This window comes from Ovis aries, chromosome 14 (assembly GCF_016772045.2).
Source record: "Ovis aries strain OAR_USU_Benz2616 breed Rambouillet chromosome 14, ARS-UI_Ramb_v3.0, whole genome shotgun sequence".
In the NCBI taxonomy this organism is placed as follows: domain Eukaryota; kingdom Metazoa; phylum Chordata; class Mammalia; order Artiodactyla; family Bovidae; genus Ovis; species Ovis aries.
In genome coordinates, this window is record NC_056067.1 from 43,888,052 (window position 1) to 43,910,899 (window position 22,848).

General features: G+C 38.4%; 1 long non-coding RNA gene across 2 annotated transcripts in view; it reads right to left on the reverse strand.

Annotated features, from left to right (window-relative positions):
* LOC105607560 (uncharacterized) overlaps nt 1–22,848 on the reverse strand; it is a 226,245-nt gene that overhangs the window by 58,115 nt on the left and 145,282 nt on the right. For both annotated transcript variants that reach the window (XR_006056154.2, XR_009596318.1), the window contains 2 exons: nt 3,428–3,484; nt 2,778–2,847 (listed from right to left, as the gene is read on the reverse strand). This is a non-coding gene — a long non-coding RNA (uncharacterized LOC105607560). The remainder of the gene's footprint in view (nt 1–2,777; nt 2,848–3,427; nt 3,485–22,848) is intronic.

Here is a 22,848-nt window from a genome sequence, read left to right on the forward strand (position 1 = left end):
TGAACATAGAAAAAAAAAATCAACCAACAAAAATCAATTGTACTTCTAAGTGCCAGCAATGAACATCTGAAGTGAAATTAAGACAGCAGTTCCATTCATAATAGTATCAAAAAGAATAAAAGACTTAGAAATAAATTTAACAAAAGAAGTGTAAAACATACTCTGAAACTATAAAACATTATTGAAAGAAATTAAAGTAGATCTAAACAAATGGAGAGACAATTACATCTTCATGGATTGGGAAACAATATTGTTAACATGGCAATTTTCTGCCAACTGATCTGCCTCAATATAATCCCTATCAAAGTCCCAGCTGGGCTTTTATTTATTTATTTATTTTTTTGGCAGAAATTGATGAGCTGCTCTAAAATTCACATGGAAATACAAAATGACACAAAAGTGCTAAAATAATCTGGAAAAAGAACAAAGTTGGAGAACTTATACATCTCAATTTCAAAACTTATTATAAAGCTACCATAAATCAAGACAGTGCGGTACTGGCATAAGGATAGACATTTAGGTCAATGGAAGAGAATCGAGACTCCAGAAATAAGCCCTTACATTCATGGCCAAGTGATTTTCGACAAGGCTACCAAGACAATTCAGTGGGGAAAAGAACAGTCTTTTCAACAAATGGTGCTGGCACAACTGGAGAGCCATATGCAAAAGGTTGTATTTGGACAATTACTTCACACCATACATAAAATGTAACTCAGAATACATCAAGACCTAAACATAAAAATTAAAACTACAAAACTCTTAGAAGAAAACAGAGGAGTAATTATTAGTGACCATGGTTAGGCAATGATTTCTTAGAAATGATATGAAAAGCATAAAAGATACAACTTTTTTAAAGATTGATAAATTGAACTTCATTACTCCCTCTAGTGGATTTAAAATATAACCACATTTATAACTATTTCACCTTTTTTGAAACAATAGTAAAAGAAATTTCTATAGCAATCACTCTAATAGCGGTCATTTTAACAGCCACTATGGTGAATTAATTTTGGGGCTTCCCTGGTGGTCCAGTAGTTAAAAATATGCCTTCTGATACAGGGACACAAGTTTGATCCTTGGTCTAGGAACTAAGGTCCCACACGCCATGGGGCAACTAAGCCCGTGAGTCGAAACTAGAGAAGCCCATGGATTATAATGAAGACCCAGCAGAGCTAGGAAAAAAAAAATATATATATATATATATATATATAAACACACTGGAAAACATTTAACCAAGTAAAAATACAATAAAGACAAATAAAAAAATTTTTTTTGACAAGAAGGGGCATGAGGGCATTTTCTGGAATGACAGAAATGACCTGTATCTTGAGTGTGGTGGTAGTTACACAACTGGACCAATGAATCAAAACCGGCTTTCAAGTGTGAGTTTCAGTGTATGTAAATTTTACCTCAGTAAAATTTTGTTTTATCAAGTGATTGCTCTGAGGAGCGGTATGAAAGGAACGGAAGATGAGCCCAGTGTTGCACTTCCATTGCAAGCCCTTCGGTACTTCTAAATGTTCGTAAAACATCGTGGGTTAATTACTTTAAATTCTGTAAGTTTTGGAAAATAAAACATAACATTTGAGGCTTCATCTTATTATCACTTCATGGAAAAGAGAAGACCAGGTGGCATCTTCTATCTGGGAGGGTGTCATTTACCCACCAAGCCAAAGCACTGGTCAGGCAGACCACCAGGAGATCCAGGAACAGACACGTGCTCTTGAAAGCCACAGTAGAAATGAAATGATAATCATTTATTCCCTGTTGTGGGGCTTCCATACCAAACACACAATCTCTCAAAAAATGAAAGTCAGAATTTCAAAAGCTTCCGGTTTTCTTAATGCTAAAGCTTATTTGCATATCAAAACTGCCTCAGGACAGTAAGCAGAATTAGAAAATTAAGGAATTACATTAGAAGGAAGAGAAAGAAGTAGGACAAATGAAAGTATAGAGCATTCTCCTCCGTCACCGAAAAGCTGGTTTGGGGTTTAAATCAACCACCTAGCAACATTTGCAAATAGAAAGAGACTTAAAATATCATGGCTGTTAAATTTTGATAATACTATTACCACAAATTTATTTACCAACTCAATGACAAACAGATCTTTTTAAAAGTACCTATCTGTACAACATTACTCCCTCTAGTGGATCTAAAAAATAACCATGGTTGTTAACAATTTCATCTTTTGGGGAACAACAGTAAAAGAAATATCTGTAACGATGACCCTGATCGGTGGTTATCTTACTAATCACCATGGTGAATTAATTTTGCTTTCCTGTGAAGTATGCTTTTTCCCATTCCCTCTCCTCTTAGAGAAAGGTACTTAACATTTACCTGAATAATTAACCACTCAGAAATCAGAATATGATAGACATTTCAAACATTACTTACAAGGATAAAAATCTGAAAGCTATTGAAGGTTGTATGATACTCAGCATAAATCATAAATATTCAAAGAATTTCACAGTCACTTTTGAGTAAAACACAACTTAAAGGGCCATTTCAGCAGCCTATTCACCCATGTGTCACTGCAAGACATTCAAAACAGGGTGAGCAATCATTTTCCAATGAGTAATCATTCAAGTTTCCTATCTACTTATTTTCATGAAATAAAAGTTCAAATGTGATCTAATTATTCATCGGATCCTTGAATCTCAAATACTCTTTCGAAGTTTTCAGTGGACATTTTGTCATGTCATGACTACATTTTGCATTGGGGGACCTGTACATATGTTAAGGAACAAGATGCCATGTTTTAGTTGGCGTGACTTACGTTTCTGGACAACTGGCTTTACTGCAACTCAATTAGCCAGGCACAGCTGCCACTTCTAGCAAGCAGGCACCTTAAAGGGAGCAAAGATAATGACATTCAGTTGAGCTGATCTCTGTAGCCTAACCTAAGTGAAATTTTAATAACCAGACAGCAAGCCCTTTGATTAGATGATTTGGGATGAGTTTTACTATTACAAATAACCGAATGGAGTTCCACACATCTTTCCAAAATGAAGAATTTGAAATGGCAACACTTCTTAGAAGTGCAGGACCTTACTGAAGTGAATTTAGGTAAAATATTGATGACAAGGTTTCACATGCTTCAAAAGTCACATTTAATGGCAGGCAAAGAAATAACATTTCCCAACCAAAATCGAATGCCACCACCATCAACAACCCCACAGAGGCTCAGCTACCTAAAATGGAAATGAAAACATAATGTATGGAAATATTCTCTTAGAAAAACTCCTTAAGGCTTCACATGTATTAATGTATTAGTTTGCAAACATTAAGATCAAAGCCAAAGCAACAAATACATCCTAAAAAGTTTTTCGTCAGATTTTTATTAACGATATACAAGTAGCAAGGCATAAAAAATTAATAGGCAAAAGCCTTGAAATGTCAAACCCAATGATCTCGAGCCATGCCTACCTCCTTTGCTTTTTGTTTCAGTCTTACTGTCTCTGGGTCTTCTTGCCTTGAGCGACTCTACATGGTTAAGAAAAGGAGAAAGAAAGGTTAACAGATGGTTTAAGAGCCCCTCATCTGTTGCGGTAAGTTAAAAATAGCAAAAGAGGGAGAAGAGGATCCAAGGTGTCAAAAACGCAAGGCCTAAATTCATAGACGTGTAATTTCAAGCCTTTAGGCTTACCCAATTAGCTGTTAAATATTCAGTTTTAAATAAAATCTACTGTAGGTTTAAAAAAATCAACCCACTTTACTTATAATATTGTTCACTCTTAAGTTTCAAAATAAGTGTCCATTCTTTTTTAGGTATTCAAAATGCTGTACACCAAGTCCATCCACATTAATTAGACAATTATGCCCCCAAATCTTTTCTTTCCAGGAAGCCCAACTCATCTGACGGAGAAGTAGCTACGACACAGGAGATAAAGTATGTGAAATGCACATGTCCTACTTCCTGGATCCCCAAATAGCCTGTGATGCCAAGCTTTCAGTCCCCAAATCTCTTGGACAATGAAATCAATCCTTAATTGCTAACAGATCTTTGCACATCTATCACAGAAAAATGCCAGCAACATAAGGCAAGATTCCCTCCTTCCATGCTGGTTAGCATGTGCTGACATACTTGGGGCTTAAAGTGAAGAAGCAAATAAAAATTTTAAATATTTGATTTGAAATTCCAAAAGAAAAAAAAAATATGCCTGGTCCTAATCCAATATTTATTGGCAAAACAGTTGAAAAAGACAGAATGAAGAATGACATGCTAAGGTCCTCCCTGGTGGTCCGGTGGGTAAGACTCCACAGTCCCATGCAGGGGGCCTAGGTTTGATCCCTGGTCAGGAAACTAGATCCCACATGCAACAACTAAGACCAGGTACAGCCAAATAAATAGAGATATTTTTTAAAAGGAAAAGAATGACATGCTAAAGCTAAAATACACCCACTTAAACAGAGAACAGTGGCAGAGACCATCAGAGGGACCTGAATTTGGACACTGACACCAATGAGGAGTTGTGATGGCAGGTGAGAGACATCATTACTGTTTGCAGAAAGAGCCTCCTGATGCTGGGCTAATGGGGAAGCCCCTCTCTCCCAGTCTGAGCTTTCCTTGTAGCTCAGTCAGAAAAAAATCTGCCTGCAATGCAGGAGACCTGGGTTTGATTCCTCTGTCAGGAAGATCCCCTGGAGAGGGAAATGGCAACCTACTTCAACATTCTTGCCTGGAGAATCCCATGGACAGAGGAGCCTGGCAGGCTACAGTCTGAGCAAGTTGGATACGACTGAACAATTAAACTACTACCCTCTCTCCCAAGAGAGGAGCCCTAGGCTGCTCCATGACTGCTGCCCGTCTCAGTCCTGGCTGCAGTGGTTGGACCCTCCCCATCAAGCATACGGCTGTTCACGCAGCTTCTGATGTAGAAACCGCCTGCTTTTCCTTCTTTAGACAAGCTGCACCAGATTCTCCCAGTTACAATGAGGTGTATACGTGCTTAGTCATGTCCAGCTCTTTGCAACCCCACGGACTATAGAGCGCCAGGCTCCTCTGTCCATGGAATTTTCCAGGCAAGAATATTGGAGTGGATTGCCATTTCCTCCTCCAGAGTATCTTCATGACCCAAGGACAGAATCCGCGTCTCCTGCATTTCAGGCAGATTCTTTACCATTGAGCTACCGTAATTCCAGTAACGACAAGATCTGCCAAACAAGATCATACAACAAAGCCTCCTTGCTGGTAGGAAGAGAAATAAAAGGAAAATAAATAAATAAGGAAAATAAATAAAATAAAAGGAAAGGAGAGGGGTAGTGGTGAGAAACAAATGAAGGCAGAAAACAAAAACCACATATTTCCTAGTTTTTTTGGAGTGAGGAACTAGGTGAATGGTGGTGTTATATCCAGAAATGGGAAAATCAGGCGAGTATAAGGAGTAACTCAAGAGTGTGTTTTGGGACACACAAAGTCTCCTGTATCAGAGAGCCAGGAGACAGTATCAAGTAGGAAGTTGTATATAGGTGACAGAAATGCAGGGGAGAGGTAGCGGCTAAAGATAAGACAGCTGAGGGACTCTCCCTGGTGGTCCAGTGGCTGAGAATCTGCCTTCCAATGCAGGTGACACAGGTTTGAGCCCTGTTCAGGGAACTAAGATCCCACATCTCCGGGGCAACTGAATCAGACTGCTGCAACTACTGGGCCTGCCAACCATCACAAAAGAGAAGCCCATGTGCACAGCAACTAAGACCCCTCATACCACAACTAAGAGTCAAGGCAGGCAAGTAAGTTACCAAATATTTTTAGAAAAGTAAAAAGGAGATGATAAGGATCTATCAGATCTACTAGGAGCTCAAGCAATAGGAGAACCAAGAATTAACCACTGAGTTTGGCAAGAAGCAGGTGTCCTAAGATCTGTTTCAGAGGAATGCTGGGGACAAACATCTGATTACAGTCATTTAAACAGAAAACCCAGGCAGAAGTGTATTCTAAAGTGTGTACCCAGGATTTGTTTGAATCAGATCTGGTAAGGTACACAAACATGGACATGACTGTCAGGAATGAAGAAATTTATACCTACAGATTCCCAGAAATGGGCTTCCCTTGTGGCTCAGCTGGTAAAGAATCTGCCTGCAATGCAGGAGACCCTGGTTCAATTCCTGGGTTCGGAAGGTCCCCTGGAGAAGGGAAAGGCTACCCACTCCGGTATTCTGGCCTGGAGAATTCCCCAGACTGTATAGTCCACCGGGTTGCAAAGAGCCGGACATGACTGAGCGACTTTCACTTTCACTTGCAGTGTTCAGCTCAAGGAATGTCCTTGCTCACACTCAGTGCAACTCTCTTTCTGCTTGACAGAGAAAGTGGGGAAAAAAGATCCAGTAGGATCCCCAGAAATGGGAGACCTGGCATACCCTGCAGGGCCACATGGGGAAGAATCGAGGTCAGCCAGGAGGCAGAAGGGGAGAGGGGAACACGGCCCAGAACAGAAACTTTACTGGGATTTTCAAAGGAAGGAGTGGGTGAGGCACAGTAGGTAGGTTTAAGTTTATGATTATCTTGTCTGGATAATTTCAGCAGGCTGTGGGCTAAAGGAATGGCCCCTAGTTGTTCAGTACCTGGCCTTGGGGTGACTTAGGGCAGGGGAAATACTGGTTTGGTATGTGAGAGTTTGATACAGGAGATGATTGGGGTGTGAGCTCTGAATTGTTAGTTTGTATATCAAAGGTGTTTGCAGGGCAGTCCTTTGCTAATTCCAGGAATTAGCTAGCTCTGGGAGGGGCAGTTTCCCAAAGATCAAGACCCCAAACACCAAAACATCAAGAATACCAAAAATAAGAAAATATAGTCAATATAAAGTGAAAATGGTCTACCAACTCTTGAGAAATTCTACCATAAAGGCAAGCAGAGAAATGTGGTTGTGGGTGATGCAGACATTAGAACATGTTTTTAAGATGGTTGAGTGCATAGCACGCTTCTGTGCTACTGGGAATGAAGGAGTTGAGAGGAAACCTGATGAGTGGAAGAACGAAGGAATGGTCAAACCCCGTCAGAAGCAAAACCCCTGACTAGGAGAAGGGATGGGATGCAGAGCTTGTATGGGGGTTGCTCTCAGCAAGAGGAGAGTCAGAGTGGGAACAGTGGCCAGAAGGCTGGTGGCTGTGAGCTGATGGCTGGGCAATGAGACAGCTTTCACTGTATTGCTCCTATTTTTCTCTTTGAAATAAGAAACAAGGTCATCATCTGAATGAGAGGGGAGGAAAGGGTGGTAAGGATTGGGAGAAAGAAAAGGCAGCATAGAACAGTGGTCTTAGAGAGTGGGAGGGTGAACCAACTGGGGAAGTGGACTCACATTGCTGCGCTGTCCTAAGGGTCCCTGTGAGGTTTTTGGTCATAAAATTAAAGTTGGACCAAGTTTGGGTGTTACTGAGCAAACAGGAGGGACAAGGGATTGGAAATGTTCTAAGGAGAGAGGGTAGTTGTGCACCACACATATAAGTGAGTGAAGTTGCTCAGTCATGTTTGACTCTTTGCATCCCCATGGACTGTAGCCTACCAGGCTCCTCTGTCCATGGGATTTTCCAGGTAATAGAGTACTGGAGTGGATTGCCATTTCCTTCTCCAGGGGATCTTCCCGACCCAGGGATTGAACCCGGGTTTCCCACATTGTAGACAGATGCTTAACCGTCTGAGCCACCAGGGAAGTTCTAGTTCCCTAAAAAGGACCAGATAATGCTGTGAAAGTGATGCACTCAATGTGCCAGCAGATTTGGAAAACTCAGCAGTGGCCACAGGACTGAAAAAGGTCAGTTTTCATTCCAATCCCAAAGAAAAGCAATGCCAAAGAATGCTCAAACTACTGCACAATTGCACTCATCTCATACACTAGTAAAGTAATGCTCAAAATTCTCCAAGCCAGGCTTCAGCAATACGTGAATCGTGAACTTCCAGATGTTCAAGCTGGTTTTAGAAGAGGCAAAGGAACCAGAGATCAAATTGCCAACATCCGCTGGATCATCGAAAAAGCAAGAGAGTTCCAGAAAAACATCTATTTCTGCTTTATTGACTATGCCAAAGCCTTTGACTGTGTGGATCACAACAAAGTGTGGAAAATTCTGAAAGAGATGGGAATACCAGACCACCTGACCTGCCTCTTGAGAAATCTGTATGCAGGTCAGGAAGCAACAGAACTGGACATGGAACAACAGACTGGTTCCAAATAGGAAAAGGAGTACATCAAGGCTGTATATTGTCACCCTGCTTATTTAACTTCTATGCAGAGTACATCATGAGAACTGCTGGGCTGGAAGAAACACAAGCTGGAATCAAGATTGCTAGGAGAAATATCAATAACCTCAGACATGCAGATGACACCACCTTTATGGCAGAAAGTGAAGAGGAACTAAAAAGCCTCTTGATGAAAGTGAAAGAGGAGAGTGAAAAAGTTGGCTTAAAGCTCAACATTCAGAAAACTAAGATCATGGCATTCGGTCTCACCACTTCAAGGCAAATAGATGGGGAAACAGGGTCAGACTTTATTTTGGGGGGCTCCAAAATCACTGCAGATGGTGACTGCAGCCATGAAATTAAAAGACGCTTACTCCTTGGAAGGAAAGTTATGACCAACCTAGATAGCATATTAAAAGGCCAGGACATTACTTTGTCAACAAAGGTCCATCTAGTCAAGGCTATGGTTTTCCAGTAGTCATGTATGGATGTGAGAGTTAGACTGTGAAGAAAGCTGAGCACCGAAGAATTGATGCTTTTGAACTGTGGTGTTGGAGAAGACTCTTGAGAGTCCCTTGGACTACAAGGAGATCCAACCAGTCCATCCTAAAGGAGATCAGTCCTGGATGTTCATTGGAAGGACTGATGTTGAAGCTGAAACTCCAATACTTTGGCCACCTGATGTAAAGAGCTGACTCATTTAGACCCTGATGCTGGGAAAGTTTGAGGGCAGGTGGAGAAGGGGACGACAGAGGATGAGATGGTTGGATGGCATCACTGACTCAATGGACCTGGTTTTGGGAGGACTGGCGTGCTGTGGTTTATGGGGTCGCAAAGAGTCAGACATGACTGAGCGACTGAACTGAACTGAAAAAGGACCAGAAGGATTTAAATCAAGTGGAAAGAGAGGCCATCTCCAGGAAATGGAATTATAGGTACTCTTTGTATTTATAGGATTTTCTTATGCTTTTGCAGAGAGTATGTATTTCACTTTATAAACACATGAAGACAATAAAGCTCTTTCAAGAAAAAATTTAAAAACTAAAAATCTAGCAAAATGAGGTTTTGTTAGGAAAGAAAGTAACTAACTCAATTTCCTCTATGTATATAAAAAAATCGCTGCCCTAAATTTGGATACTTCCTTGACTATTAATTTGTATATTAATGATAACCCTCTACAATAGGAAACATACTAATGAATCACTTGGGGAGAATGAAGAAAAGTACAGGACTGGAAAACACGCCACAGACAAATCTGCAAATCTGAAAACACAGCGGGATGTCAACAGGAGCAGCATGTCCTCTTGGAGATTTCCAGGTGAAACGGTTGGAGATAATTTTACAGCCATCCCGAGAAGGGGCTGTAAAGAGGAAAAATTCCCTCCTGGATCCACCTGTGAAATAATAGAACAGAAGCTGAGGGAAGCTTTGGGAAGGCTGGAGATGCTTATGAAGAAACCCATGCAATGGCTGCTGACATGTATGGTCCCCTCTGCCTCATGAAGCTAGGACAGGGGCCCCATGGCCTCTTCCTGGTCACACAGCTGGCTGGGCACAGAGGTCTGATGTGGGAGGGAATGGGGTACCCATTCTGAGCTCTGGGGTACCAGCTTTCTGAGCTCTGAAGGCCAGTGGGATGTGGCTGTCCCACTCACCCTGGACAGCCATTCCAACATGCCTGGTGCTTTCAAGAGGTCCCCTCCATCAGCCACAATTGCTCATGTAAAAACTGAATCTTCTAAAAGTATCAGTGTTGTTGGGACTCAATGTCTTTTGGCTTTGTCAAGTATGTGGACTTACAGGGGAAAAAATTCCTTATAAATTTACCCAGATTTACCATCTTTTAGTTTGTTTTCACTAATTCTCAGCTTTTAGTTCTTGTCAGAAGACACGGGGTAGGTACTTGACTGAAAGACCCTTTGCCTTCTCCCACTTTAAATTTTAGGGATGATAAATTACCATGAAATTAATTTAGCTTTACTATTACACTTTTACTGTGAGTCCTGAGCCAAGGACATTTTTATGTTAAAGTCTTTGTAGATGTAACATGCTATATGCCTGAAATACCTCTGTGTATGATACTGATACTGAGGGAAATCCATTAACATTTTGTAAAGTGATGTGTCTGGTATGACATTGGGCTTTTTCTGTGGGTGGGGGGTGGAGAACATAATTCTACCAAATATTAGAGATTCTACTGAGTGAACTGCACAGGCATGACAGATACACTGATCTCAATAGGCTGAGGTCCTCATGAATGGGAAACTATTGTTTGAAAACATACTTTCTGATATAGGTGGAAATGAGAGAGGGGGATCTTAAGACTCTCCATAAATGAAAATACTTTTCTGAATACCTTATTTTGTAGTCAAGAAAATTAACTAACTCCTCAAGCCACTCCCACTGGCACAAAGACTGTAGACCATGATTTTTTTCACAGGGATTTTGCTATAATCAGGTTCAGCACATTCCAAAATGATTGTTTGTTTCAAACACCTGTCAACTTTATGAGGCTGGTAAAAGTGAGGAGGAATTCTGGTTTGCCTGACCTCATTTAGGCACAGGATACACATTCTTTTACATTTTGAAACCTCGAGTATTCATGCTTTAATCTTTCAAACTCGTACCTTCCCAGGGCACCCTCGGCTTTCATCAGTGCTTTTCTCATAGTCATGCCTCTTATAGTTTTATAATTTTTTAAAGTTAATACTAAAAGAGTTTAAGGCATTGGTATCCTTTTTCCATTAAATAAAGTGTCAAAACTCCTGATACTGTATAGTCACCACCATGTCAACCGTTTCAATTTTAAACCCATTTTCCCCATTCTGATAACATTAGAACTTCACCCATGGCACTATTACCTTATAACTTTCATTTTTAATTAAAGAAGTTAAATTGGCAACAGAAAACACTTTGCTTTCACATTAGCTTCGTTAATAAAAAAGTGAAAGTTAAAAGCAGTGTACCTATGGATAAAATCTAGTTCCAAACCCCAGTTTCTCCTCTATCACATAAAGTTAAAGGTCTATGCTTATGACAATCTTAAAATAAAAGGAACAATGAAAGTCGAATATAATGAAAACCAACTAAACTAGAATAGATATTTCTCTCAGCAAAGGTTTCACAATTCTGAGGACACTTTGGTACTTAATTAGTAAAGACAGGCAGCAAAATCCCAAAGAAAGTGAAATAAAAATAATTCTTCTCAAAAAATACGGTAGATGTTGATGCAAACCTGTAATTATCAAATCTAACTAAAGAATTAATGTTAAGATATGAGAGCAATATACAGATGTAAAGGGTTTTTATTGTCATAGTTGGGAAAAGACTCTGATACTGGGAAAGATTGAGGGCAAGAGGAGAAGGGGGGTGACAGGGAATGAAATGGTTGGATGGCATCACTGACTCAATGGACATGAATCTGAGCAAACTCAGGGAGATAGTGAAGGACAGGAAGCTAGCGTGCTGTAGTTCATGGGGTCACAGAGTCTTACATGATTTAGTGACTAAACAACAACAGTGAACAAATTAAAATATTTTCCTTTGGTTAACATAAAGAAAGAGGAAAATCTGAATGTCTTATTTATCATATATTTCATATATCATATATATATTCATATATTCATATTTTACAATTAGAGGGTGGCTCTATTCTAACCAGCTGGAAAAAACAAAACAGCAGATTTCCAATTAATTTTTTCCAACTTTCTAATAGATGCCTTTGTTACCTGTTATAAAAGAAAAGAAAAGAAAACAACAACAGTAAGAGCTTGAAATGGAACTAAAACAGCAACTAATACTAACAGAGAAAAGCAAGAAAAAAATAGTCAAAGTTTGCATAGAACACAACTTTGTTAGAATCCATAAAACAAAGACAGAAGATTGACCGTCTCCTCTTTTTCTTAATTTAAGACTTTACCAGAGCTATAAAGAGCTTCGGTAAAGAACGAAAACACAAGTTCATGAAGACAAAGAGAACTAAAAAGAAACGCCTGTAGATGGATGTGTCAAATGTCAACAAATGTTTGAAAGACAAAATGGGTGAAGTAAGAAGGAAAAAGTAAACTCCACTCTGTCTCTCCCACTGAGTGCAGTTATAAACTGTAGACAGAATGAGGTATTCGAGGACTCAAATGAAAATGATAGATTGGGGGAGAGACATAATTCAAAGTCATCAAAGCACATTTTTCCTCAGCCTGGATGCAACACAGCTGAAACCTGGAATGGGCAGAACACAGTCCTTGTTCTGGTTTGAAGAGCAGGAAAGGGGTCTGCTAATGCTCAGGATAAATAGGAGAAACATCACTCCCTTTTTGTTCTCCTTTTCCTCACACTCCCAGCCCAGTGTGCAGAAGAAGAGGATAAATAAACCCTCAGCTTTCTGACCAAGAGGAGTAAAAAGAGGACACCTAGGAAATATGAAAGTATCTGAGAGAGTATGAAGAGGCAGAAGCTGGGAAAAGTGACCCCATAAAGCCATTTATGAACTCGTGGACAAATCCCCGGACTGTGCGTGCATGGGCCGAGTCCTAAACTGCCTACCATAGACTTTGTGACAGGAACAGGATAAGCCACAGCCCAAATCCCAGACTGACTGCTAGTGGTACCTTCCTGGGATAGATTCAATTGCACTGCAAAGTCTCTGCAAATGAGCCATAACCCATAGACCTGGTTGGAACTTGTAGCCTGAAGCCAACTGGGTACATAAAGGTTTAATACAACTATAATATATCAATAACCTCAGATATGCAGATGACACCACCCTTATGGCAGAAAGTGAAGAAGAGCTAAAGAGCCTCTTGATGAAAGTGAAAGAGGAGAGTGAAAAAGTTGGCTCAAAGCTCAACATTCAGAAAACTAGGACCATGGCATCTGGTCCCATCACTTCATGACAAATAGATAGGGAAACAGTAGAAACAGTGGCTGGCTTTAATTTTGGAGGCTCCAAAATCACTGCACATGGTGACTGCAGCCATGAAATTAAAAGACGCTTACTCTTTGGAAGAAAAGTTATGACCAACCTAGACAGCACATTAAAAAGCAGAGATATTACTTTGCCAACAAAGGTCCATCTAGTCAAGGCTATGGTTTTTCCAGTAGTCATGTATGGATGTGAGAGTTGGACTATAAAGAAAGCTGAGTGCTAAAGAATTGATGCTTTTGAACTGTGGTGTTGGAGAAGACTCTTGAGAGTCCCTTGGAGACTCTCAAGGAGATCCAACCAGTCCATCCTAAAGGAAATCAGCCCTGAGTGTTCATTGGAAGGATTGATGTTGAAGCGGAAACTCCAATACTTTGGCCACCTGATGAGAAGAGCTGACTCATTTGAAAAGACCCTGATGTTGGGAAAGATTGAAGGCAGGAGGAGAAGGGGATGACAGAGGATGAGATGGTTGGATGGCATCACTGACTCAATGGATATGAGTTTGGGTAAACTCCGGGAGTTGGTGATAGATAGGGAGGCCTGGTGTGCTGTGGTTCATGGGGTCGCAAAGAGTTGGACATGACTGATCGACTGAAGTGAGCTGAACTGAACAACTATAATAAGTCATATTAAATAAATTGCACTAAATAATTAATAAGAAACCATAAAATAAAGGGGATAAGGATAATAGGCCCTACATGATGGTAAGTTTCTACATTCTACCTGATTTTGTAATCCTCAGAGCAATGAAACCATTCTAAGAGATATTATACAAAAAAAAGATAAACTAATACTGAATACTAAAAATTTTAAACATTACATAAGTATCCATAGCAAATTTATTTATTTGTAATATTAAAAAACTGGGATTGGCCTAGAATGTTCTTCAACAGGTGAATTGTTAAACAACCTGTGGTACTAGTATACCACGAATTATTATCCAGCAATAATAAGAAACAAACTATTAACCATGCAACAATATAGATGAATCTGCAGAAAATTAAGCTGGGTGAAAAAGATCAATCCCAAAGGTTATATGCTATACAATTCCATTTAAATAACATTTTAAGATAGAAAATTTTAGAAAGACAGGAAAGATTGCAGTTGCCAAGGGTTAGGGCATAGGGAGCTGAAGTAAGGTGAATATGGTTATAATGTAAGAGACCAAGGGACCCTTGACTGGGGTGGTGGATACAAAAACATAAAGAAGTGATTAAATTATATAGAACTTAATACACACACAAATGGATATAAGTAAAACTGAGGAAATCTGAATAAGACTGTATTAATGTCAATATACTGATTCAATATTATAGTTTTGCAAAGTTTATAATTAGAGGAAACAAAGCAAACTGAACAAGGGATTGCCATTATTTCTTACAATTGTCAATTTAAGCTCTTTTTTAATGTTTAAATAACCCAAAAGAGGACTTCCCTGGTGGTCCAGTGGTTAAGAATCCATCTGCCAATGCAGGGAACATGGGTTCGATCCCCGCTCTGGGAAGATTCCACATGCCACTGGGCAACTAAGCCTGTGAACCACAATTATACAGTCCATGCTCCAGAGCCCATGAGTTGCAACTACTGAGCCCATGGGCTACAACTACTAAAGCCTAAGCACCCTAGAGTCAGTGCTCTACAACAAGAGAAACCACTGCAATGAGAAGCCCACACACTGCAACTAGAGAAAGCCCACTCATAGCAACAAAGATCTAGTCATAGATCTAATAATAAAAATAAACAAATAAATAAAAATTTAAAAATAACTCAAAGAAGGCAAGAAAGGGTAAATAGGAAATAAAAATAGAAATAGAACACAACAAAATGATAGGCCTATTAAAATATATCAATGATTACATTAAATGTAAACATCTAAATAAACCAATTAAAAGATAAATAAATATTTAGAATGAATTAAAATGATGAAACTAAATGTTATTTACAAGCAATTCACTTTAAATATAATAATATTAGTAGATTGGAAGTATAAGGATGGAAAAATATATAACATATGGCAATAATCAAATGAAGGCTGGAATGACAATAATTATATTAGACAAAGTATATTTTAGACCAAAAAATTATCTTAAATAAAAAGAGACATTGCATAATGATTAAATGATCCATTTAAAGCATAATAATCCTAAATATGTATACAGCTAACCACAGAACCTCTAAATACATGAAGCAAAAACAGAAAACTGAAAGGAAAAGTAAACAAATATTCAATTATCATTAGAAATGTCAACATTTCTAGTAACTGATAGAACTTGCAAACAGAAATTGCAAGGTTATACCAGAGCTAATCAATACCATCAACTGATTGACCTAAATATACATTTATAGAATACTTCATTTAAGAGTAGCAGAACACACATTTTTTTCAAGTGTACAGGGAACATTCACCAAGTTAGGCCATATCCTGGGTGATAAAATATATCTTAACATATTTAAAAGAATAAAATGATACAAACCAAATTCTCTGACTATAATTGAATAAATTAGAAATCAGTAATGAAAAAATAACAGGAAAATCTCCTCCTCAAACCTTAGAAATTAAACAATATGATTCTCAAGTAATCCATGCTGCTGCTGCTGCTAAGTCGCTTCAGTCATTGCACAGAGTCGGCTCTGTGCAACCCCATAGACGGCAGCCCACCAGGCTCCGCTGTCCCTGGGATTCTCCAGGCAAGAACACAGGAGTGGGTTGCCATTTCCTTCTCCAATGCATGAAAGTGAAAAGTGAAAGTGAAGTCACTCAGTCATGTCCGACTGTTCGCGACCCCATGGACTGCAGCCTACCAGGCTCCTCCGTCCATGGGATATTCCATGCAAGAGTACTGGAGTGGGTTGCCATTGCCTTTTCCCAGTAATCCATGAATCAAGGGGAAAATCATAAGGGAAATTAGAAAATATTTTGAACTGGAAGAAAATGAAAGTAAACGTTTCAAAATTTTTGAAGTGCAGATAAAGCAGTGCTTAGCGGAAAACATGGCATTAAATGCTTATATTAGAAAAGAAAGTTCTTAAATCAATAATCTAATCTTATCTTCAAGAAATTAGAAGAAGGACTTCCCTCTTCTAGTACAGTGGATAATAATCTGCCTGCCAATGCAGTGGGCAGTTCAATCCATCATCCAAGAAGATCTCATGTGCCATGGAGCAACTAAGCCCATGTGCCACAACTACTGAAGCCCAAGCATCTAGAGCCTGTGTTCTGAAACAAGAGATGCCACTGCAATGAGCAGCCTTCACACTGCAATGAAGTGAAGCCCCTGCTTGCCACAACTAGAGAAAGCCCTCACAAAGCAACAAAGACCAAGTGCAACCAAAAATAAAATAATTAATTTTAAAAAAAAGAAATTAGAAGAGCAAAGAAAAAAGCAAATCAAACAGCAGAAAGGAAATAATAAAGTTAGGGTGGAAATCAATGAAATTGAAAAGAGAACTGTAGGCAAAATCAATGAAATCAAAGCTGGTCTTTGAAACAATCAATAAAACTGATAAATCTCTAGCAAGATATACCAAGAAATAAAAAAGATATAAATTACCAATATTAGAAATGAAACAGGGGATATCACTACAGATCCTACAGCCATTAAAATGATAACATAGCAGTTCTGTGAACAACTCTACACGCAGAAATTGAATAGATAAAATCTGCCAATTTTTGAAAAACACAAATTATCAAAGCTGACTCTAGGTAAAATAGAAATTCTGAATAGTCTCATAAGTATTAAAGAAATTGAATGCCTAATTTAATTTTTTTCTAGGAAAAGGAAACTCAGATGGTTTCACTGGTAAATTTTACCAAAGATTCAAAGAAGAAATTATGCTAATTCTTTATAATTTTTTCCAATACATAGAAGAAGGAACATTTTTCAACTCATGAGAACCAGCATTACCCAGATACCAAAATCTAACACAGACAATATAAGAAGTGGAAGTTACAAACCAGTACCCTTCATGGATACAGACACAAAAATCTTTAATAAAATATTAGCAATGAATTATTACAATGAAATATATTATAAATAAGATTAAAATATATTAAAAGAATAATAACACCACAATCAAGTGGGTTTATCCTGGGCATGCAAGTCTGGTTCAACATTTGAAAATCAATCAATGTAACCCACCATTTTAACCATCTATAAAAGAAAAACTACATAATCACCATATAAATAAAATTTTCAATTAAAATTTTTAATTGATATAAAAAAGCATTTGACAACATTAAACATTTATTGAAAAGTCTCTCCACAAATTTGGAACACAAGGGAACCTCCTATGTTTGATAAAAAGGCATCCACCGAAAAAAACCTTTTTAAGCAACCATCATGCTTAATTGTGAAAGACTTCCCCCAACACTGGGAAGGATGTCCACTCTCACCATTTCTAGTCAACATTATACAAGAAGTTCTAGCCAAGGACATTAGAAAAGAAAATGAAATACAAGGCATTCAGATTGGAAAGGAAGAAATAAGTTTTATTTGTAGATGACATAATTCATATGGAAAATCCCAAGTAATCTACCATAAAACTATTAGAAGTAATAAATGAGTTCAGTAAGGTTATGAATACAAGATCAACATACAAATTCAATTGTACTTTTATACTCTAGCAACAAACAATCAAAAAATGAAATCTTTAAAAAATATTCTATTCACAACACCATCAAAAAAGAAGCAAATACTTGGGAAATTTAACAAAAAAGCACAAAACTATACTCTGAAAACTACAAATCATTGTTGAAAGAAATATAAAAATATCAAAATAAATGGAAAGCTATCCCAAGTTTCTGGATTGGAAGACTTAATATTTAGGTTTTATATATAAATGGTAATAAGTTTAATATTTATTATATTAAGATAGCAACACTTCCCGAACTGGTCTACAGATTCAATGATATCCTCATCAAATTCTTGCTGGATTCTTTGTAGAAATTTGTAAGCTAATCTTAAAATTCATGCAGAAATGCAAGGGACTCAAAATAGCCAAAACAATCTTGAAAAGAAAAACAAAGCTGGAGGATTTACATTTTCTGACCTCAAAGGTTAATGACAGAGGAATGGTAAACAAGATGGTGGGTTATTGATCAAAATCTTCACATTTAAAGTGAATTTATTTTCAAAGGGTGCCAAGACAGTCCAATAGGAGAGGAATAGACTCAATGAAATGTTCTAGGGACAACTGAACATGTAAAAGAATGAAGTGAAACCCCTACCTCAGTTCAGTTCAGTCGCTCAGTCGTGTCCTACTCTTTGTGACCCCATGAACTGCAGCACGCCAGGCCTCCCTGTCCATCACCAACTCCCGGAGTTCACTCAGATTCATGTCCATCGAGTCAGTGATGCCATCCAGCCATCTCATCCTCTGTCGTCCGCTTCTCCTCCTGCCCACAATCCCTCCCAGCATCAGAGTCTTTTCCATTGAGTCAATTCTTCGCATGAGGTGGACAAAGTACTGGAGTTTCAGCTTTAGCATCATTCCTTCCAAAGAAATCCCAGGGTTGATCTCCTTCAGAATGGACTGGTTGGATCTCCTTGCAGTCCAAGGACTCTCAAGAGTCTTCTCCAACACCACAGTTCAAAAGCATCAATTTTCCGGTGCTCAGCCTTCTTCACAGTCCAACTCTCACATCCATACATGACCACAGGAAAAACCATAGCCTTGACTAGACGGACCTTAGTTGGCAAAGTAATGTCTCTGCTTTTGAATATACTATCTAGGTTGGTCATAACTTTTCTTCCAAGGAGTAAGCGTCTTTTAATTTCATGGCTGCAATCACCATCTGCAGTGATTTTGGAGCCCAAAATAATAAAGTCTGACACTGTTTCCCCATCTATTTCCCATGAAGTGATGGGACCAGATACCATGATCTTTGTTTTCTGAATGTTGAGCTTTAAGCCAACTTTTTCACTCTCCTCTTTCACTTTCATCAAGAGGCTTTTAGCTCCTCTTCACTTTCTGCCATAAGGGTGGTGTCATCTGCATATCTGAGGTTATTGATATTTCTCCCAGCAATCTTGATTCCAGCTTGTGCTTCTTCCAGTCCAGCGTTTCTCATGATGTACTCTGCGTATAAGTTAAATAAGCAGGGTGACAATATACAGCCTTGGACAGACTCCTTTTCCTATTTGGAACCAGTCTGTTGTTCCATGTCCAGTTCTAACTGTTGCTTCTTGACCTGCATACAGATTTCTCAAGAGGCAGGTCAGGTGGTCTGGTATTCCCATCTCTTTCAGAATTTTCCACAGTTTGTTGTGATCCACACAGTCAAAGGCTTTGGCATAGTCAATAAAGCAGAAATAGATGTTTTTCTGGAACTCTCTTGTTTTTTCGATGATCCAGCAGATGTTGGCAATTTGATCTCTGGTTCCTCTGCCTTTTCAAAAACCAGCTTGAACATCAGGAAGTTCATGGTTCACATATTGCTGAAGCCTGGCTTGGAGAATTTTGAGCATTACTTTACTAGTGTGTGAGATGAGTGCGATTGTGCGGTAGTTTGAGCATTCTTTGGTTTGCTTTTCTTTGGGATTGGAATGAAAACTGACCTTTTCCAGTCCTGTGGCCACTGCTGAGTTTTCCAAATTTGCTGGCATATTGAGTGCAGCACTTTCACAGCATCATCTTTCAGGATTTGAAAGAGCTCAACTGGAATTCCATCACCTCCACTAGCTTTGTTTGTAGTGATGCTTTCTAAGGCCCAGTTGACTTCACATTCCAGGATGTCTGGCTCTAGAAGAGTGATCACACCATCGTGATTATCCAGGTCATGAAGATCTTTTTGTACATTTCTTCTGTGTATTCTTGCCACCTCTTCTTAATATCTTCTGCTTCTGTTAGGTCCATACCACTTCTGTCCTTTATTGAGCCCATCTTTGCATGAAATGTTCCCTTGGTATCTCTAATTTTCATGAAGAGATCTCTAGTCTTTCCCATTCTTTTGTTTTCCTTTATTTCTTGGCACTGATCGCTGAAGAAGGCTTTCTTTTCTCTCCTTGCTATTCTTTGTAATTCTGCATTCAGATACTTATATCTTTCCTTTTCTCCTTTGCTTTTGGCTTCTCTTCTTTTCACAGCTATTTGTAAGGCCTCCCCAGACAGCCATTTGCTTTTTTGCATTTCTTTTCCATGGGGATGGTCTTGATCCCTGTCTCCTGTACAATGTCACGAACCTCATTCCATAGTTCATCAGGCACTCTATCTATCAGATTTAGGTCCTTGAATCTATTTCTCACTTCCACTGTATAATCATAAGGGATTTGATTTAGGTCATACCTGAATGGTCTAGCGGTTTTCCCTACTTTCTTCAATTTAAGTATGAATTTGGCAATAAGGAGTTTATTATCTGAGCCACAGTCAGCTCCTGGTCTTGTTTTTGTTGACTGTATAGAGCTTCTCCATCTTTGGCTGCAAAGAATATAATCAATCTGATTTCGGTGTTGACCATCTGGTGATGTCCATGTGTAGAGCCTTCTTTGTGTTGTTGGAAGAGGGTGTTTGCTATGACCAGTGCATTTTCTTGGCAAAACTCTATTAGCCTTTGCCCTGCTTCATTCTGTACTCCTAAGCCAAATTTGCCTGTTACTCCAGGTATTTCTTGACTTCCTACTTTTGCATTCCAGTCCCCTATAATGAAAAGGACATCTTTTTTGGGTGTTAGTTCTAGAAGGTCTTGTAGGTCTTCATATAACCGTTCATCTTTAGCTTCTTCAGCGTTACTTGTTGGGGCATAGACTTGGATTACCGTGATATTGAATGGTTTGCCTTGGAGAGGAACAGAGATCATTCTGTCGTTTTTGAGATTGCACCCAAATACTGCATTTCAGACTCTTGTTGACCGTGATGGCTACTCCATTTCTTCTGAGGGATTCCTGCCCGCAGTAGTAGATATAATGGTCATCTGAGTTAAATTCACCCATTCCAGTCCATTTTAGTTCGCTGATTCCTAGAATGTCAACGTTCACTTTTGCTATCTCTTGTTTGACCACTTCCAATTTGCCTTGATTCATGGACCTGACATTCCAGGTTCCTATGCAATACTGCTCTTTACAGCATCGGACCTTGCTTCTACCACCAGTCACATCCACAGCTGGGTATTGTTTTTGCTTTGGCTCCATCCCTTCATTCTTTCTGGAGTTATTTCTCCACTGATCTCCATCATAGCAAACAGTTGACTCCAAATGGGTCAAAGACCTATATTTAAGAGCTAAAACCATGAAACTCTTAGAAGAAAATACAGGTGTAAATTTTCATGACCCTAAGCAATGGTTTCTTGGACATGCATCAAAAGCACAAACAACAAAAGGAAAAAATAAATAAACTGGACTTTATAAAAATTAATAACATATCTGCAAAGTACACCACTAGGAAAGTAAAAAGATGAACCAAAAATGGGAAAAATATCTGTAAATTATATATATGATAAGGGATTCATATCTAGAACATATAAAGAACTTTTATAACTCAACCACAACAACAACAAACAAATGACCCTTCTACTCTTGCGTTTGTGTATATATGCATATATGGAATGAAATGGAATGAACTTTAATAAAATTGTTAAAATAATTTCTGCATGGTAGAGTATTCATTGACTTTTACTTGTTTCTTTGTACTTTTCTGTATTGCTTGATTTGTTAAAATAATGAGTATAAAATAAAATTGTTAAAATAATTTCTGCATGGTAGAATATTCATTGACTTTTACTTGTTTCTTTGTACTTTTTATATTGCTTGATTTGTTAAAATAATGAGTATGTATCTTTGTTAAAAATAAAGTTATTTCTCTCCAAGAGTCTGTTAAAATGATAATTTGAACATATACATCCTTTTCTCTGAAAACCTCAGTAAAATTATAATGAAGTTATTTTCTCAAAAAGAGAGATAATCCTAAAGAAAATAAATCATAATAGAACAAACAATAAACTTTTGGGAGGTGGAAAGCAGGTGAAAGAGTGACTTAACAACAAAAGAATGTCAGGTGCTAAACTGAGAACTGATTTAATTTACACTATGCTACTTTTAAATGCCTTCTATGTACACAAATCTCATCCATTCTCCAAAGGCCTCCTATTGTGGACATTCATATTGGAGCCCATCCTCCACACACTCTAAAATTCTACTTCTATGCTCCTAACAACAACAATAATAGTAATAATAGTAAAGCTATGGAGCATTTACCAAGGGCCCTAGTATGGAGCCAAGTATTTAAAGAATTAATAGACTTTGACATTTGCTTCTTATTGTTCAGTATTATTTCCAAAATTTGGATATAAACTCCTTAAAAGGAGAAATTCTGTTTTATCTAGCTGTAAAATCTTCACAGCACCAGACTCCAGATCGATAATCATTAAGTATCTGAGTTGGGTTAGTTCATAGAATACACACCTACTGATCTCTTTTAGTATACCAGTTAGCCAATGTCCAACTGGCAATCAAAAATCAAGGGAGCATGCCTCTGTTGCCATTTTAGGTCTTGCCACCAAAAAAATGTGCCTGTTGTCCCAAAGGACAGCAGGTGGCATATCTGAGACTCATCTATCCACTTACTGCAGGGTGACCTGCCTAGTTTAGCATTTAGCAGTCAGACTTCTAAATAGCAATAAACCCCATGCTGAGTAGGCAACAGATGAAAAAAAAAAAAAAACAGAAAAAAAAAAGATGCCTTTTATGGCACTTCATGATAATGGCTTTATTGCCAAAAGCCATATTAGCAGAAGACGGAAGATTCAATTTATAGAATCTC